Raw genomic sequence first — 13,211 nt, 5'->3', positions numbered from 1 at the left:
TTTATGTCTAAAATTACTACACCGCACCAACATAAGTTGATAAAATATGGCTACCCTTCACTAAACCAAATGAAAAGGATTAAATGGAACTTCTATCCAGTCTGGGGGGGGGGGGGGGGGGGGGGGGGGAGGGGAGGCCTGGGGACTGGAAGAGAAATTAAATCAGATATGAAGAAACAAGACACAAAGTGGGGGGGGAGGGGAAATTAAAACATTGTTATCATTATATATTGTATTGTTGGTGAACTGAAGGAACAACTGTGTACCATATGGAGGTTATAAGTTGGGGTTATAAATAAAACAAAAACAGTAATAATTCTTAAAGAAGTGTTGAAGTATACAGAGTCTGTTTTTTCACCTTTGCTGATGTATTTGTTGCCAACTAAAGGAATTCTAAAGGAGACTGAGTGAGTAACAATTACTGGCAGAAGTTTGGTCTGACAATCTGGACTTAACAGATGTATTTGGAGCAATCTACAGATGTGCCTCTTAAAAGAGCACATTACTTATTTCATTTGTATTTCTTCAAGATAAAAGTGGTTTTATGTTTGCACTTACACTTGCAAGATGTTACTTTTATAATTGGATAGGTTCAGTTTTTCCTGGATGTTTGCAAATGGACTCAAGAAAGGAGGAAACAATTCACCTCCTTAAGAACTAGACTTCTGATACATTTTCCTTGTAAATGTTTGGTTTTGTTTAAGATCAGCTAACATACTTTTAATGAACCTTCTCAACTAGCATTTTCCATGGCATCTAGAGGCATAACTCAGCATTTGGTGATCCATTTAATTTGGACTAAGTAGTACTTGAAGAGGTAACCTTTTTTTATTTCAGAATTTTCCTTGAACCATCTTCCTAAAACTTTTGTTTCTTGATCAGTCTCTCTTACTGTGGCTTATTAATTACGGAAATCGATGCTTCTTTTTTTTTTCTTGATTTTCATGATTGCCAGAAATTGTTGAAATAAATAATAAAATTACAAAAGAAATAATAAAACAGAAGATGGGAAGGTCATAATAGGTTTACTAGATTACAATCAATAGCAGTCACATTTCAATTATGACATGTGTATTCCAGATGGTATTTGTTTTAATTTCAATAGGAAGACTAAGATTCTGCTGGCTAAGAGCAATGACATTTTAATTTATAACACTTGATCTTGAGCAATTTAGGTGCTCTTTTAATGCTATATATCCATACACTTTTCCTCCAGAAGTAGTATAAAAGTTTCAATGTGAAGGCATTCACCTCTTATCTCACACCATCCACCTGGAAGATATGTACTTTTATCCGCAGGGATTCTAGCTTTTCAAAACTGCTTCCATTAGCTGCAGTTCATTTTAATTGGTAAAATTTAAGCAAGAGAGTGCATCTGGAATAGCCTGATAGCTCTTAGCATAACTGTATAATTTCACCAAAGGCATGTGGCTACTGGCTATGGACTAAAAAAAATGTTGTATGTCTAATCAGAGCTTCATTTAAGAATGGATTCATAAAATTGTTTTTTAAGCAATATGGGTATGAAGAAACTGGATGCATTACTGAGCAAGGCAATACAGAATTCAAATCATATCTGGTTCTTCTTATTAGAAAAGACCTTAGCAGCTTCTTTGGAGTAGAATTAGCATTGTCCCTTCTGGGTAATTTTATAATCTTTTTTTTTTCCACATGGAAAACCCTGTTTTACATATGTCAAAGGCTTCCATAAAATTACCCCAGGTGTTATACACTTAAAAGTGTATACCAAAAAGGAATGCACTTTTATGTGAACCATGTGTAGGCATGCTCTGGGGCCGAGTTGTGATTTGTATGTGTACTTTAAGATTTACACGTGCTCTTGAGCAGGATTATATGTATGTGGCTTCAATCTATTTGCAATTTCTATTTATTTTTTTTGTTAATAAAGGAACCTATGTGTCTTTATAAAATGGGTCAGAAATAGGGGTCTTAAGAGGGAGGGAGGCAACCAGTAATTCAGCCTCCTAAAGGACATATCTACCTGCCCACCCCTATGTGATGGTATTTAGAAAAGCGTAAGGGTGACTTGTCTGCGTCAGTGAAGGATCCAAACAAAAGGGAGGGAACTTCTAGGATCATGGGCACTGTGTGACACAGGCTACCACACAAACTCTCTCAAATAGGCCTTATGTGAAAAGTTAAAACTTATTGGAGAGAGGAAGTGATGTTATTGGACCGAATGGAAGGATAAGCCCGCGGCTCCTCACCATCACTAGGAAATTGCTGTTCATCAGCTAAATTCTGTTACCTTTTTGGCTAAAATGGTATATTGTGAATCTATATTGCTTCAGCTATCACTTCATGGCAGCAAAAAAGAATGCAATAGATGTAAAAGTATTCTCTTCTCAGGGACCAGACCCACATTGCCAAGAGAAGGACAATATCATGGGAGTTGCTTCCTCCAAACTATGTAAAGTGGCTGAAGAACCAGTTCTTGACCTTACTAAATCAAACTTCAAAAAACTATGAGGATGATTCAAGGAGATTAAGTCCAAAATGGTAGCAACACAGGCAGATGTAGTGGTTCTGGGTGCAGAGCTTTGGGCTGATATGATAGATTTGGGGGAAAAAAATGAACTCCAACTGGAGGTAGTGGCATGACGGAGCTGGATCTCAAAACCGTAGAGCTTGCCAAAAAGCAAATGCATCTAGCAGATAAGTTGGAGGACTTAGAGAATCGACACAGAAGGAGTAATCTCCATTTCAGAGGTATCCCAGAACGTTTGGAGTACTCTGTGCGGAAGTAATCCGGAAGCTCTCCTCCACACTGCTAGAAAAAAAGTCAGGGATGTCCATAACCCCAGATGACATCAAAATTGATCGAGCACACTGGGCGCTTGGAAATACATATCCCAATGCGCCAAAGGATACAGTGATGTCACTGATGTGTTTCCACAGATCCTCCATGAAAGACTCAATTTACCAAGCAGCTCGAAAACAGAACAACTTCCTCTGGAACTCATATCAAATTGAAATATACCCATATTTGTCACCCAAACATTGAAGAAACAGAGAGACTTGAGGAATACTAAAGGAAAGTTACATGAGGAACATGTAAGACAGTTTTTCCCAAGTCAGGTCCTGGAGAAGCCCTTGCCAGTCAGGTTTTCAGGATATCCACAATGAATAGGCATGAACTTGATTTGCATACACTGCCTCCATTATAAGCAAATCTCTTTCATGAATATTCATTGTGGATATCCTGAAAACCTGACTGGCAAGGGCTACTCCAGGACTGGACTTGGAAAACACTGATGTGAGAGAGAGATGGTCCTTTCCTTTTGGCCTAGTGTTTGCGGTGCAAAGACAAACCTACAGAGCTACTACTAGAGATTCTGCAATCACAATCATGAAATCACTTGGGTGATGGTCACGTGAGGAGAACCTGCAAGAATCATTCCCTACTAGGGAATCACCACCAAAATAGCAGATAACATCAGAAGGAAAGGGACATATGTGTAGATAACTTCAGGTTCCCAGAAGTCACAATGGAGTATGTGATATTTGGATCAATGAAGTAATAATTTGAAGCACTTTCTACTAATCAATTTTAGATACTGGATTGACTCTAGTTTTAAGAAATAATTGCACAGGGTCTGTGATTTAGTATATTTTACCCTGCATACTTTGATAACAATGATATAGAACACTGTACAAGTTTACTTACAAGTTATGTTCTATCTCAGTGAGATGGTGTCCTTTCTCTGGTTTTTCCTCTCACTCATCTTAGTGACGGTGATGGTTGGGAGACTGTTGGTTGGGGAATGCAGGGAGGAGGAGGGGGAGGTGAAGGATATGGGGTGCACGTGGAGGGGCATAATCGAAAGGGACGCCCAAGTTTTCCTGGGGATGTCCTTGCAGGACAGCTCCAGCAAGAGGCGGGGAAACCCATATTATCGAAACAAGATGGGCGTCCATCTTTCGTTTCGATAATACGGTCGTGGACATCTAAATCAACAAATTTAGGTCGACCTTAGAGATGGTCGTTCCCAGGACTTGGTCGTTTCTGATTTTCAGCAATAATGGAAAGCGAGGACGCCCATCTCAGAAACAACCAAATCCAAGCCATTTGGTCGTGGGAGGAGCCAGCATTCGTATGGTCCCCCTGACATGCCAGGACACCAAACCTAGGGGCACTGCAGTAGACTTCACAAATTGCTCCCAGGTACATAACTCCCTTACCTTCAGCCAGATGCACTAACTGAATGGAAAAGGCCCTTCCCTTACTGATCCCTTAGCGATTCAGAAAGGAACGGGCATGCATGAAGGAAATCGCATGCAAATGAGCTGCTCGCTGTTACCTCATTTGCACACGATTTCCTTCCTTAGGAGGGGAAGCCAGTGCAGAGCAGCCAAGCATTATGCATGGCTGCTCTGTGCATGCCAAAGACAGCTTCATACATGCAGACAAGCTGTGTGTATAATAACCATCTACAATCTTAGAAAAACACAAGTCCAGGTGAAAACGTCCAAGTGCTCGTCAGGGACGTCTTTTTTTTTTTTTTTTTTTTAAGAGTATGGGTGAAGGACGTCCTTCGTTATGCCTCAGTCCCTGCAATGGCAGTTGAGGACGTCCAAAATGTGGATGTTTCTGTGAGAAGGACATTCATGCCTTTGCTATCACAGCCCCTTTATTTATTTGGATTTTGGATCACAAGTAGCAGCAGTGGGATTTGAACCGGCCACCTCTGGATTGCAAGACCAGTGCTCTAACCACTAGGCCACTCCTCCACTCCACTCCCTTCAAATTTAGCCGTCCCTGGGGATGGGGGCAGTTCAGGACGTCCAAAATGTTTGAAAGAAGGAAGTCTACGTCTTCGCTATGCCTCCGCTGACACACACACATACCTCCCCCCCCAGGGTCCTGCATACTGCTGTGATGGACCAGAGTATGACATTTCAGGCTGTCAAAAAAAGTTTTTAAAGTTGTTTTTTCAGGGTGGGAGGGGGTTAGTGACCACTGGGGGAGTAAGGGGAGCTCATCCCCGATTCCCTCCGGTGGTCATCTGGTCAGTTCGGGCACCTTTTTGAAGCTTGGTCATAAGAAAAAATGGACCAAGTAAAGTCGCCCAAGTGCTCATCAGGGACGCCCTTCTTTTTTCCATTATCGCTCAAGGACGCCCATCTGTTAGGCACGCCCCAGTCCCGCCTTTGCTTCGCCTCCGACATGCCCCCTGAAACTTTGGTCGTCCCCATGACGGGAAGCAGTTGGGGACGGCCAAAATCAGCTTTCGATTATGCCGATTTGGGCGACCCTGAAAGAAGGATGCCATCTCCCGATTTGTGTCGAAAGATGGGCGCCCTTTTCTTGCGAAAATAAGCCTGATTGGGTACCTTATGTTGGTAAGAAATGTTCCAGACTATAAAGTGCTTATTTAATAATATTGTAATGGTGGAGTTTCAGATAGTGACACTCGGCCTGAATTCCCCATTTAAGAGTCAATGTCTTATTACAAAAGTTAAGAGACCCTCAGCAACAACCTGTTTAGTGCAATTGAAGAGAAGAGCTGAGAGACTAATGTGCGCTCAACAGTTTGCATATTAGCTCTCAACAGTTTGCATATTAGCTCTCACTCAAATAAAGTGAGAGGTGTAGGGATAGTGATTGAAAAGAAAGCTCAAGTCCAGGTGAAGAAAACTATAGCTGACCCTATGCTTTGCTGCCATTCATGCTGATATATAAGTTTGCCTATACAATATTGTGTCAGTGTAATGAGAAACAGAAGGGATTTTACTTGGAAAACTGTTCATTACAGCTGGGGGTAGACAATGGACAACAACAATTCCTAGGCACATCATCACAGAATGGATTGAATAGCTCTTAAGTCCTTTTTGAAAAGGTTGGGTCTAGTGGATGTATGGAGGGAACTTAACTGCAAAATTCATCAATATACATTCTATTCAGCCCGTTAAAAACACCACTCTCGCATCAACTATTTATTCTGTGATAAAATATTATTACCCTGCGTGTCCTGCTTGGTAATTGAATCTATAATGCGGTCTTGACCATGCTCCAGTATGGCTCACTTGTAAAATGGGAAAAACTGGATAAAAAAATGACAGTTCTGGAGACTCAATGAAAGTATTCTGGAGGAAAAAAGTATTTGTACACTTATTTTAATTGATACCAGAATACATTTCTAAAAATAGTATTGAGGACACATCTTTGAGCATGATCTCGGATGAAATTAAAGCTTTCATTACAGGGCACCTTATTAAAAGGGCCAGCAGACTGCACAGATAACATGATCTGCAGGATAAGCAGTGGCAGCAAAAAATAGAACAATGTGAACAAGAATTGTTTAGACAACCGACTAAGCAGATGCAAACCAAACTGTCAAAACAGAGATCAGTTGCAAAAACTGTGGACTGGGAAAGTACAACATGAATTTAGATATCATAAATCAGAAATATTTTGAAGATGGCAACAAAGCCAGCAAGCTGGTAGTAAAGCAGGTTAAAGCTAAACAAGGGCAAACTCAAATAACTATCAGAACTGGAAGGATATTATGCTACAGAGTCAGATCAATTGAGAAAATGCCTTCTTTCCTGTTATAAAATTCTACTGTTTTGTCGCCTTCTTATCTAATGCATATCTCCCTGTCTCTCATCCACCCAGCTCCTATGTTTCACACCTTACCCACCCCACCCACTTCCTGTGAAGACTGTCATTGAAATGCTTTGATATTTTACTTATATATACTGTTATTTATCAGTATTTGTTTATTTCTGATCTGAAGAAGAAGGTTTACCTTCGAAAGCTAATCAAAAAATGTATTAATTTAATCCAACAAAAAAGGTATCATCTTATGTTCTTTTCTACGTTTTATTTTATTTCTACTTATTACCTTTAAAAGTGGACTAACACGCTACCACATCACTTTATTTGTTATAAAAAATTGTATACTTCAGAAGTACAAGCTACCCCTCAGGAGCCTGAAGCATATTTAAATCAAATCCAATTAAGGAAGCTCTTTCAACTCTGAAACTCGGAAAAATCACCAGGGTTCGACGGACTATCCAAAAAACTTGATAAGAAATTCTCAAATGTTATAGCTCCAATTTGGCCTCAAACATTTAATTCCATCTTAAAGGGGGCTCCCTTACCTACATCCATGTTAGAAGCAGGGATAACAGTGCTTCCAAAGTCAGGAAAAAAAATCTCACCCATTGCAGCTCATATCGACTAATATCCTTATTAAATCTGGTGTTGTTGCTGGCTAAAATACTAGCCACTAGAATGAATCTGATCCTGCCTTACTGAGGGGTCCTTTTACCAAGCTGCGGGAAAAAGGGCCCTGCGCTAGCGGCAGGAGATGTTTTTCCCACGTGCCAGGGCCCTTTTTACCGCAGCGGGTAAAAAGCCCCCAAACATGGCTATGCGGTGGCGGTAGTGCGGTTTTGTAAAAGAGGCCCTAAAACCCTAGATAAAGTGTCCAGAGTCAAACACTCCCCTGTCTCAAGAATAACATTTTTTGGAACAGCAACTAGGGAAGTACAAACATAGAGCAGTTTAGTTTTAGTCGTGTTTAGTTTTAACAGATTTTGCAATGCCCAAGCATGAGTCTTTCCTATACATTCTGAAATTGCAATCTCTATATCACTATTAGCAGGCATTAAATGGCAAAAGAATAAAAATATCATCCAAATATAATGTAACACAGTACATGGAAGACTTTAGAAAAGTCCCCATGAACTCATAAAAACATTAAACTGTACAGGTGATAGAGGTGAAACCAGCAGAACACCATATGTAGGACTCCAACTATTTTTATTACATTTGTACCCCGCGCTTTCCCACTCATGGCAGGCTCAATGCGGCTTACATGGGGCAATGGAGGGTTAAGTGACTTGCCCAGAGTCACAAGGAGCTGCCTGTGCCTGCAGTGGGAATCGAACCCAGTTCCCCAGGTCCAAAGTCCACCACTCTAACCACTAGGCCACTCCTCCACTCCCACTCTTCTTACTGCCTATTATTAAGAAACTAGTAAACAAAGGCCCGTTTCTGAGAGCAATGAAACGGGTGCTAGCAAGGGTTTCATGGCTGCATGGCTCGTAGCGGTTTTACCTGGTTCGTGGCGTGCACCGCTGTTGTTTCCGTTGTAGCTCTGTGTGGGTGGCGGTTTTCGTGCCCCGCCCTCGATGTCATCGCGTTTTGACGTGAGGGCGGAGCAGAGCTGCAGTGTGGAAATCCGGAGTTTGTGGCCTGAGTAGATCGTTGGAGGCGAGAATGTGCTCCGCCCTCAACGTCATAACGTTTGGCGCGAGGGCGGGGCCCAGAGACTGTGATTTTCGTGGCTTCAGAGCTTCGAACATACGAACCTTGGCTTCAGTGACGTCAGCAGACAATAGAACGTTGAGGGTGAGTTTTATATATATAGATTCCCCTACTCAGTTCAAAACTATTCCATTATATCTAAGCTCTATCAACTTATTCAGCAGCAAAGCATGATCCACAGTGTTAACAGCACCAGACACATCAAATTGTAACAATACCGATGGAATATTTTGGCTTAACATTTTCTTAACTTTAGTACCATTGTAATGAGTAAAGATTCTGTACTGTGCATGGGTCTAAAACCTGAGAACTATGAAGACCTTGATGCAAATCTAGAAAAGACATTGTTTGAGATGCCACTATAGATATCGTTAATTTGGCTGGCCATGGTATTCTTGCCACAGGATGAAAATTAGCTACGTCAGACAAGTCAGCATCTGCAGATTTTGATATTGCTGTCAATATTATTTTCCCTATCTCTAAAGGCAAATGGCCCTCACTAAGCAATTTGTTCACTAATAAACCAGCTTATTTTTGAAGGAGGTCGCCGGCCATCTTCCGACACAAACTGGGAGATGGCCGGCGATCTCCTGAAGCCGGCGAAATCGGTATAATCGAAAGCCAATTTTGGGCGGCGCCAACTGCTTTCCATTGCGGAGCCGGCCAAACTTCAAGGGGGCGTTTCGGTAGGGTAGCGAAGGCGGGATGGGGGTGTGCTTTGAGATGGCCGGCTTCGCCCGATAATGAAAAAAAGAAAGCCGGTCTTGACGAGCATTTCTCCGGCTTCACTTGGTCCTTTTTTTTCAGGACCAAGCTTCAAAAAGGTGCCCCAACTGACCAGATGACCACCAGAGGGAATCGGGGATGACCTCTCCTTACTCCCCCAGTGGCAACCAACCCCCTCCCACCCCCCCACACCCCAAAAAAAAATATATATTTTTTTGCCAGCCTCAAATGTCATACCCAGCTCCCTGACAGCAGTATGCAGGTACCTGGAGCAGTTTTTTGTGGGTGCAGTGCACTTCAGGCAGGTGGACCCAGGCCCATCCCCCCCTACCTGTTACACTTGTGGTGGTAAATGGGAGCCCTCCAACCCCCCCCCCCAAACCCACTATACCCACATGTAGGTGCCCCCCTTCACCACTAAGGGCTATGGTAATGGTGTACAATTGTGGGGAATGGGTTTTGGGGCGGATTTGGGGGGCTCAGCAACCAAGGTAAGGGAGGTATGCATCTGGGAGCAATTTTTGAAGTCCACTGCAGTGCCCCCTAGGGTGCCCGGTTGGTGTCTTGGCATGTCAGGGGGGACCAGTGAACTACATATGCTGGCCCCTCCCATGACCAAATGCTTTGGATTTGGCCGGGTTTGAGATGGCCAGCCTCGGTTTCCATTATGGGCGAAAACCAATGCCAGCAATCTCAAACCCGGCCATCTCTGACATTTGGGCGGCCCCAACCGTATTATCGAAACGAAAGGTGACCGGCTATCTTTTTTGATAATACGGTTTGGGACCGCGGTTTGCGGCGCTGGCCATATAGATGGTCAGCGCCGTTCGATTATGCCCCTCAAAGTTAATCATTCAATCATTTCATCTAGGATACTACCCAATAAATGAGCAGGGCAATGATCTACAAAGGGCACGCGTTAGCATTTTTAACGTGCCTACAATTAGTGCACGAGCTAAACATGTAGGCGCCTATAGAGATATTGTAGGCACGTACACGGTTAACGAGCATTAAAAATGCTAATGTGCCTATAACATGCTTTAGTAAACAGGGCCCAAAATTTGACAACCATCTTTTTCAACTGAGTTCACCTCACATACTTGAAGTTTATCAAAACTGGACCAGATGCGAACTACAATATCATTTTTATATTCCTCTCCTGCCTTTTGCAACCCCTTAGTAAAATCAAATCTAGATACTAATAATACAGACCTTGTTTTATTTATCTTTTCTCCAAAATAATTAGCCTGCTCTTCCATTGAGGGCTGCAATTCCTCTGATAATTGAGTTACTGAAGTAGAACCCGTCAACGTTTTAAAGATCTTAAATAAAGTTTTTTGCCTCATTAACAGCTAGTTTATACAATTTAATCACTGCCCTCCAAATCTCCTTTATTTGCGGATGAGCAATTTTCCTCCAAGCTCTCTCTAATCATCTACAAGATCTAAATTCTCTTAATACGTCTGTATACCAAGGAGACTTTTTAATCCGAGAATTTTTCTCTGTCTTCTCTACAGGAAGCTGATCTAAAGCTCTGTCAGCATTATTATTCCATTCGCCCAACATATAGTCAGATGTTCCAGAGTTATTCTAGTGTTTTGTCATAAAGGACCAAAACCTTTCAGTCTTCCTTTGGTGTATGAACACTATAAAATGAACAAAGATTTAAAACTGAAACCCCTCCTCCAAAGTTATTCTAGTGTTTTGTCATAAAGGACCAAAACCTTTCAGTCTTCCTTTGGTGTATGAACACTATAAAATGAACAAAGATTTAAAACTGAAACCCCTCCTCCTCCCAAAACAAGTATTGGGCCCCAAGTTTCAGGTTTAAGTTGGGAAGCAACTACTGAGGTTGAAAACAAAAGCCAAATGAACATTTTGAGGAATAGGCAACTACACACTATGAGGCTCATTTTCAAAGCACTTAGCCTCCCAAAGTTCCATAGAAACCTATGGAACTTAGCCTCCCAAAGTGCTTTGAAAATATGCCTCTTAGTCACATATTATGAATATGTTAACTACATGAATATGCTGTGTACAAGAATCATTTTAATAATACTGCTGTCCTTGACCTTCCACAAAATCTGGTTTCATGGTATACAACTGGGATGCTGAAGTGGGATGAGGATGACTCTTTAGCTTTTGGCTGCAGATAAGAAAGGGTATGATACATACCTGTAGCAGTTGTTCTCCGAGGACAGCAGGCTGATTGTTCTCACGACTGGGTGACGTCCGCGGCAGCCCCCACCAACCGGAAATAAGCTTCGCGGGACGGTCGGCACGCAGGGCACGCCCACCGCGCATGCGCGGCCGTCTTCCCGCCCGTGCGCGACCGCTCCCGCCAGTTGAATGACTAGCAAAAAATATGAAACACACAACTCCAAAGGGGAGGAGGGAGGGAAGGTGAGAACAATCAGCCTGCTGTCCTCGGAGAACAACTGCTACAGGTATGTATCATACCCTTTCTCCGAGGACAAGCAGGCTGCTTGTTCTCACGACTGGGGTATCCCTAGCTCTCAGGCTCACTCAAAACAAGAACCCAGGTCAATTGAACCTCGCAACGGCGAGGGTATAACAGAAATTGACCTACGAAGAACAACTAACTGCGAGTGCAGCCTGACCAGAATAAATTCGGGTCCTGGAGGGTGGAGTTGGATTTACACCCCAAACAGATTCTGCAGCACCGACTGCCCGAACCGACTGTCGCGTCGGGTATCCTGCTGGAGGCAGTAATGAGATGTGAATGTGTGGACAGATGACCACGTCGCAGCCTTGCAGATCTCTTCAATAGTGGCTGACTTCAAGTGGGCCACTGACGCTGCCATGGCTCTGACACTATGAGCCGTGACATGACCCTCAAGAGTCAGCCCAGCCTGGGCGTAAGTGAAGGAAATGCAATCTGCTAGCCAATTAGAGATGGTGCGTTTCCCGACAGCGACCCCTAGCCTGTTAGGGTCGAAAGAAACAAACAATTGGGCGGACTGTCTGTTGGGCTGTGTCCGCTCCAAGTAGAAGGCCAATGCTCTCTTGCAGTCCAATGTGTGCAACTGACGTTCAGCAGGGCGGGTATGCGGCCTGGGGAAGCAACTACTGAGGTTGAAAACAAAAGCCAAATGAACATTTTGAGGAATAGGCAACTACACACTATGAGGCTCATTTTCAAAGCACTTAGCCTCCCAAAGTTCCATAGAAACCTATGGAACTTAGCCTCCCAAAGTGCTTTGAAAATATGCCTCTTAGTCACATATTATGAATATGTTAACTACATGAATATGCTGTGTACAAGAATCATTTTAATAATACTGCTGTCCTTGACCTTCCACAAAATCTGGTTTCATGGTATACAACTGGGATGCTGAAGTGGGATGAGGATGACTCTTTAGCTTTTGGCTGCAGATAAGAAAGGGTATGATACATACCTGTAGCAGTTGTTCTCCGAGGACAGCAGGCTGATTGTTCTCACGACTGGGTGACGTCCGCGGCAGCCCCCACCAACCGGAAATAAGCTTCGCGGGACGGTCGGCACGCAGGGCACGCCCACCGCGCATGCGCGGCCGTCTTCCCGCCCGTGCGCGACCGCTCCCGCCAGTTGAATGACTAGCAAAAAATATGAAACACACAACTCCAAAGGGGAGGAGGGAGGGAAGGTGAGAACAATCAGCCTGCTGTCCTCGGAGAACAACTGCTACAGGTATGTATCATACCCTTTCTCCGAGGACAAGCAGGCTGCTTGTTCTCACGACTGGGGTATCCCTAGCTCTCAGGCTCACTCAAAACAAGAACCCAGGTCAATTGAACCTCGCAACGGCGAGGGTATAACAGAAATTGACCTACGAAGAACAACTAACTGCGAGTGCAGCCTGACCAGAATAAATTCGGGTCCTGGAGGGTGGAGTTGGATTTACACCCCAAACAGATTCTGCAGCACCGACTGCCCGAACCGACTGTCGCGTCGGGTATCCTGCTGGAGGCAGTAATGAGATGTGAATGTGTGGACAGATGACCACGTCGCAGCCTTGCAGATCTCTTCAATAGTGGCTGACTTCAAGTGGGCCACTGACGCTGCCATGGCTCTGACACTATGAGCCGTGACATGACCCTCAAGAGTCAGCCCAGCCTGGGCGTAAGTGAAGGAAATGCAATCTGCTAGCCAATTAGAGATGGTGCGTTTCCCGACAGCGACCCC

General features: G+C 43.4%; 1 protein-coding gene across 5 annotated transcripts in view; it reads right to left on the bottom strand.

Moving 5' to 3' along the window:
* AIMP1 (aminoacyl tRNA synthetase complex interacting multifunctional protein 1) overlaps nt 1-13,211 on the bottom strand; it is a 106,257-nt gene that overhangs the window by 48,236 nt on the left and 44,810 nt on the right. The window lies entirely within an intron of this gene.

The sequence above is a fragment of the Microcaecilia unicolor genome, chromosome 2 (assembly GCF_901765095.1).
Source record: "Microcaecilia unicolor chromosome 2, aMicUni1.1, whole genome shotgun sequence".
Classification (NCBI taxonomy): domain Eukaryota; kingdom Metazoa; phylum Chordata; class Amphibia; order Gymnophiona; family Siphonopidae; genus Microcaecilia; species Microcaecilia unicolor.
This window is presented reverse-complemented; position numbering and strand designations above follow the sequence as displayed.